The 7,237-nt window shown below is 40.1% G+C and overlaps 3 non-coding genes across 3 annotated transcripts; all 3 read right to left on the bottom strand.

Annotated features, from left to right (window-relative positions):
• Positions 1–367: 367 nt before the first annotated feature.
• LOC149012260 (U1 spliceosomal RNA) lies at positions 368–526 on the bottom strand. Its single transcript, XR_016174238.1, has one exon. It is a non-coding gene; the product is annotated as a U1 spliceosomal RNA (small nuclear RNA).
• A 4,671-nt stretch (positions 527–5,197) lies between these two features.
• LOC149012259 (U1 spliceosomal RNA) lies at positions 5,198–5,357 on the bottom strand. The gene has a single exon (XR_016174181.1). It is a non-coding gene; the product is annotated as a U1 spliceosomal RNA (small nuclear RNA).
• A 493-nt stretch (positions 5,358–5,850) lies between these two features.
• On the bottom strand, positions 5,851–6,046 carry LOC149012258 (U2 spliceosomal RNA). The gene has a single exon (XR_016174173.1). It is a non-coding gene; the product is annotated as a U2 spliceosomal RNA (small nuclear RNA).
• Positions 6,047–7,237: the final 1,191 nt, after the last annotated feature.

Below are 7,237 nucleotides of genomic sequence, written 5' to 3'. Positions count from 1 at the left end.
TTGGCGGTGGGGGGGGGGCCCCCCGCCCCGGGGGGGGGGGCCCCCGCGGGGCGGGGTGGGGTTGGGGGGGGGGGGGGGGGGGGGGGGGGGGGGGGTGGTGGTGTTTTGGGTTTAATGGTTAAAAGAAAGAAAAAAGAAATAGAATGTTTGTTTTTTTTTTTTTTTTTTTTTTTTTTTTTTTTTTGGTTTTTGGTTTTGTTATTTTGTTCTTGTTTTTTTTGAGTTTAAAAATTTAAATATTTAAATTTTTTTTTTTTTTTTTTTTTTTTTTTTTGGGAAATTCTGCTGCTTCTTCTTACTTCACCTCACCTACATCAAAGAAATCGAACAGAACCAAGATAACAAACTTCAGTTGATAGACAATTGGTAGAGGACGCGCGCACGCGTACCTCAGCTGCTACAAATTAGGATGTACACTCTCTCACTTGGGGAGATGTTAGGCCTGCACCTCTCCAAAGTTCTATGGAGGTCACCGACCTAGGCCATGGCCCTCTTGATCAGCCATCGACCACATCTATGTATGTTCTCCTAATAGGCCTCTGCCATATCTATAAAATCTTTCTACCATTGCACCTTTTGAGCTGACTGATGTGAGACTATCAAAGCCACAGCCTCGGGCGGTCTGCTTCCCAAATAGAAAGGAAGCTACTAGCATGGCCAGAATTTGACAGGGATAAGTACCGGCCTTCTCCATGTCAAAAAACCCTTTAATAGCAGCTGATAAAAACATCGTCACCTCTGATATGCTATGGAGATATCCTCCCTCCATCTTCCCTTTCTTCTATGACATGTGAGATAGGTGCTCAGCTCCATGGTTGTTCCCATCAGGGGTCTTGTCCATTGAACAAAATTTAACCATAAAACCAGAGAATAGTTGAATGCAGCTACAAAAAGATGAAAACAACTGAAAAGTTCTTCTCAATGGTTCAATTTTCTTCTATTTTGTTCTCAACCTAACAATTATATTAAGATCTTTGTATCTATAGAAGAAATAACCCAACCAACCAGAAGTTTAAACTACAACAAAACAAGAAATCAGCGTTCTTGCATAAGCAAAAACTGAAGCACTTGTCACAAAGAATCTACTAGCTGAAAACATTGATAGCAGATACCATTCACCACAAGCATACACAGCCACCACTATCTCAAACATAATTAAATCCTTTTATATTCAGTATCTGGATTCTGGACTTACCAACAGCTTTGGCGAGTTGGCCAATGGAATTTAAGAGGGCACGTTATTCAATTAGAAAACATTTATCCAACAATCAAATTCACATGATATTGTTGATATGGAATAGCCAATAACCGAAGTTTTTGTTATTCGGAAGTCAACACTATCTGATCCAAGAGATATAGTCTAAAAAGATCATCTTAAATGAAACAAAGACAAAGCAAAGTTAATTTAATTGCTTGCATCAACACTTATATCATCAACCCTTCCATCCCGACCACCTTATTCTAAACAACATTTCATCTGGCCATCAAGAATCAGGGCTTAACTAGTGAATCACACCACCACTCCCACACAGATAATGGTGCAGTCGTATGATGAAGACAAGTAATTACACCCTCGCAGAGTACAGAACAAACATATAGAATACAAGTTATAGAAAAAACAAAAGATTAAGCAATTACATAGAAATTACAACCACACAAAGCACAAGTAAGACAAGAGGCAGAACTCTTTGAACTAAACCAACTAAAATGACAAAGTTACCTCATCTAACGGATACATATGTACTCAATCACTTTTTCCAGAGCCACTTGATCCTACTCTTTGGTCTTTCAACTCCAATCTGCATTAACTCACTCCCCCTTAGCAGTGCACTGGGTAACCTCCAATGCAAGTGCTTATACCACTCCAAATGTCTCTCCTTCACCTTATTTCCTACAAGGGTCAACTGTAGTAAAATATTGTCTGGTCCCAGCTAAGTTTCTAAACTGAACTTCAACTTGGCCTACTAACTAAAACAGAGGCAACTGCCATGGTTACTAACAAGAAAAATGAAAACAGCCATCCTGGGATCCTAAACATTTCGCACTGAATCTTTATTTTTATTTTTCCAATTTAATGTGAACACAAAGACCCCCTGGACAACAGTCCAAGTGGGGCCCTCAGGATGGCACTAAGAAACCTCCATAGGCTAGCCAAACCCTTCATAAGAGATATTTTGGGCATTTTAGCCCTTAATTCATCACTAAAATTAATTTAGGAATTTTTCAGAATTTTGTTGAATCATTTTGAGTCAAGTTCGGATTTGTTTGGAGTATTTTATTTTGGGCTGAAGTATTTTTTGAAGGAGTCCTATTTTGTATTTTATTCCTTATCTTATCCATTAGGAGTTTTGGATAAGAGTTCAATCCAATATGTAATGGGATACAATCAGTAAGGAGATCCCAGTTGGAGTCAAAATCTATTGATTTAGGCTATAAATAGCCTCTTTTTGCATTGTGATTTTCAGATTTGATGAATTAAAAAATTTGATTGTGAATTGCCTGAGTGAGTGGTACGGTTCCTTTGAGGGGGACTTTGCAGTTGTCTTTGAGATTCTTAATTTGTTTCTAGCATTCAAGCAAGTTCTAGAGATTGATTCATCAAGTCTAGTAAGCATTCAAGTAAGTCAAAGATCCCCAACCCATTCCCAGCTCTCCCTCTCTTGTCCGCAACCCTCCGACCCCTCCCCTGCCTTGTGCATCCTTCCCCAAGTCCCTACCTTGCAAATGCATCAATCTAGCAGCCTTGCCTAGGTTCCACGACTCCCTAAACCCCTTCCTCTAACCCCCACGACCTCCCCAGCCCCTGCCCCCACTTACTGTAGCACCCGCTGGCCTCCCTCCTATCCCACAGTAGCCACATCCAAACCCCATTAGGACACCCTGACTTCCACCCCTTTCACTCCCATTAAGATCACAGGAGGTCATAGAATCAAGTCCTACAAGTATTTTCTGCAGTTCTGTTGTATTCGATTGACTTCAAAATTCTGTACTTCATCTTAACCTTCAGAATTGCAGAAAATTTAAAGTTGCAGATTTTTTTTTTTCAAATCTGAAATTAAAAATTACAAAAGGATTCAGATATGAAGTTAAGTTTTAGAAGGCTCTAAAACCCTTAAACCCTTCTACCTTTGCAGGGATTTCCTGGGCAAGTCCTAGGTCTAGGGAAATTATTAAAATACCCCCAACTCTAGACCTGGTTTTGATCACAATTGAGCCACATAACATTAAATAGATTCCAGCTTCAAAAACATTCTAATCATTGATAACTGCAAAGTAAGAAAAAATTTTAAAACAATATTAATTAAACATCAAAAAATAAGAGCTAGTTTCTCCAATCTAAAAGAATATATCATTTGGAAGCTTGGAAGTTCAACAACTATTAAGAAAATCAACCCTTAGTTGACAATCAATTATATTTGTTTTACAAGCTTTTCATCTAGTAACACTGTAACTTGACTCCAGATGGCTTGGACCAAACTATGCTTCTTGCCTACAAATAAATTTGTACTAAAAAAAAACCTTTGGAACCCCCATCCAACTCTATAAGAAAAACTGAATAAATCAAAAATCCAAACAAGCCCCGTCAAAGCCAACCAGCTAGCTTGCCCTTTTCGGTTCAATAAAAGTCTACGGATTTGCATCTTATTTGCTAGAACTTCTATGTTATTTGGATAATTATAGAAATAGAGAGTTATTTGACTTGAGCATGGTAAGTCAACTCAAGGTGGAATCAATTTCTCCATAGCTACAACAACATTGACATACCATTGATCCAAATATCATCCTACCACTGCAACAGCCATTTGTCATACAAACCTCAAGCCATGCAATCTCATCTATATAGCCTCAAAACTGAAATTGAATACAATGGCATGGTGAATGTATCATGCTAAGAAATGCTCCTATGGCCCTCTAGTCTATCTGGTCATGTGCTTGCCAGCTAAAGTTATCACCATAGCAAAAAAAGACGAGGCCAGTGCTGAAAAGCTTCCACGCAAGCAGAGTCCAAGGGGCATTTTCCTCCGCAACCTTACCCCAGCAATTTGTTGCTAGGAGTTTGTCTCGACGCCCAGACCTCACGCTAAACTGTGGTCTGCCGACAATGCTTGCCCCTAGTTACTTACCATAAGCCACTGGCACCAGCATTAACACTGTTTGCTGCTATATTATTTGCTAGTCTTTCACATCTACAGTTGCTGCCCTACACTGACAACTGTGTAGACACCAATTACAATACTAGTATAATGCATCCCATGCCAAATAGGTACCCTCTCATGCTATGATCATCTCACAATCCATTCTTATTTTTTCTTCTACCCCACTCTTTTGCACATCTCCAACAATCTCAAGAAAAATAAGCAGGTATGGTTGAATTCTAAATGCATCCAGAAAATATTAATGCTTGGTTGTGCATTTCAATTTTGATCCAATCCCTTGGATTTCTTCTCAGCAAGATTGTATGTTTTTAGCAGCTCAGAATTCATCTGTTCAGCTTCACTGGATGGGACAAAAGCCTTGCATACTCCAAAAGTGGCCAGGGCATTAGAGTAGTAAACACAAAATATAGCAGCTGAAAACCATATTATACTCCTGTGATAAGGTTATACTAGTCAGCGAGGATCACAAAATTTCTGAACCCTGAGGATGTAAAATAAATGGGTGAACATCAAATCCTCATCGCATCCAATATGAAACAGATGAAAGAAAAAGAAAGCCTACCCATAATGATTGCTATTCTTGGAAAGCGGACAAGGACTACATCAAACAACAGAAAACAGTGGATCCCTTAGAATGATCTATTGTACGAGCAAAGAGAGGATTATATGCAGTCGGTAAGGCAACCAGATGTTTGTCATTCCTCAGAGAATAAGAGGCTGGGGGGTAGAAGTATCATGGAACATAAGAGTGTGGTAGCATTATATCGTAAAAAGATAAAACAATTCTCTACCATCAATGAAGAGTCCGCTCCTCTTCAGGGTTTAATAACCTTCAAGAAGAAGCAAAACAATTCTCTGCCATCAATGAAGTTGGAATCATATTTAAACCATGAAAAAACAACACGACTCACTATTGAAATTCCTGTTAAGATCATTATACCTTCAATTTCAAACATTGCTGCGGCTTCCTTGGGTTAATTCCTTTGAAAATCGACAAGAAGAGACATAAATCAGGAAAACTTTGAGGGATACAACATTGGTAGGGGCCGCGCGAACGCGTACCCCCTCTGCCACAAATTATGACGTACACTCTCCCACTTGGGGAGATGTTAGGCTGGCACCCCTCCCAAGTGCAATGGAGGTCACCAACCTAGGCCATGGCCCTTCTTGATCAGCCATCGACCCCGTCCAGGTAAGTATGTTCACCATACAGGCCTCTTCCATATTTATCTCCTCTTTCTACCTTTGCTTCTTCTGAGATCACCGATGTGGGATTAAAAAAGCACAACCTCAGTAATCACCGATGTGGGATTAAAAAAGCACAACCTCAGTCCGCCATGCGAAGCTTCGCATCTCTCCTATTCTTTCTCCTTTCTCGAAATACCTTTGGGCCCCCTAGCAATACCCAATTCATGTCTTCCTCTGTAAATGTGAAGATTTTGGCTCTGGAACAAACACCTGCTTCGGATCTTCTCTTTTTGGAGGAGTATATCTGGCCAATGTGAGTGGGGATTAAATAGGTTTTATGAAGTAACGAAGCAAATCGGAGACAGTTCTGCAAGGGTTTTCAAGCTGTTACCAGCGTCGCTGTTAACTGATTATGTTGAATCTTTCTGCTTCTATATTATTTTATTAACTGTTAAACGTTACTCCATAGCATTAAATATTCCCTACAAGCATTTAACTAGAATTGATGGGGTGCGCCAGGCCCGTGCAGCAGTGCAACGCATGGGCGACGCATGAGAACTCCGGCAGCAAGCTACCGTGGAGAGCCCTCCCCCTAGAAAAATTAATTTAATATCATGTGGGTCGATGACCCACGTATCAGATATTAAACTGATAAGAACAGATACTACACTTGATCTTAGCCAAAAGGCCGAGAAAGGTATGCTTTGTTAGTTGTCTCAGCTGTTCTTTTATAGGAGTCTTATACCATGCATTTTCTATTTCCGGCGGATGTGGGACTATATTAAGATTCACTATGTTATCAATGTTGTGGTTTGAACCCTTGAACCAAGGTGAACCATGCGAACCAATGCGATGGGGTTAGTTCTGATTCATGGAGTACGTAGGACACTTTTCGGGAAAATTGGGCATATGACTTGCTAATCAAACTATTCATTAGAGGCCATCGCCACCCTCCCTTGGGGATCAAGATATCCAAGGGCTACAATGCATCTTCACCACCTCAGAGGTATGAACATGATATATACACAAACACTCTATACAAATTAGGGTAAGTTAATGAACATTAACTTTGGTAATTACTCTCCCGCAACTACCCAAGAAGACATTCTCTCTTTGTCTTCTGGAAGCATTTAAACCTCCCTACAATGATTTGTGTTCATCAGAGTTTGACTTAATCATTGGAGGTGGCTTCCTATCATTAGAATATGACTTAATCATGGTTCACCTTGGTTCAAGTGTTCAAATCACAATGTTTATAACACTGTGATCCTAAGACAAGGGATTTATTGGCCAACTATGGTGAAGGATGCTCAAGATTACGTTCGCCATTATGAATCATGTCAACTACATTCATCCATACCGAGAGCCCCAGCAGTGCCACTGGTTTCTATTCTAAGTCCAATGCCCTTTGTCCAGTGGGGGATGGATCTCTTAAGTCCATTCCCTCCTGCTTCAGATGGCAGAAAATTCTTGATTGTTGACATTGATTACTTTACAAAATGAGTTGAGGCAGAACCAATTGCAACCATCACAAAGAAATAGATGGAAAAATTCACCCTCAACAAAGTTATTTATCGTTTTAGCTTGCCAAATATCCTTTTGACAGATAATAGAACTCAATTTGATAATCCAGCTTTCAAGGAGTTCTGTCAAAATTATCACATTGACTGTAGGAGGGCTACAGTAGCTTATCCTCAGTGCGATGGGCAAGTGGAAGTAGGCCTGTAAACGGACCGGATTTGGCTCGGATACCGGCTCCGATTAGCAAATCTGCTATCCGAATCCGAATCCGAATCCGAATCCGGCAAAAAGTTAGAGAAGGCATCCGAATCCGAATCCGAAACTTTATCGGATATCCGATAATAATCCGATCCGATAAAATATCCGATTAT

The sequence above is a fragment of the Hakea prostrata genome, chromosome 6, assembly GCF_041222555.1.
Source record: "Hakea prostrata isolate BN-2017 chromosome 6, UWA_Hpros_2, whole genome shotgun sequence".
Lineage (NCBI taxonomy): Eukaryota > Viridiplantae > Streptophyta > Magnoliopsida > Proteales > Proteaceae > Hakea > Hakea prostrata.
The sequence above is the reverse complement of the archived record's forward strand: the minus strand, read 5'-3'. Positions and strand labels throughout refer to the sequence as shown.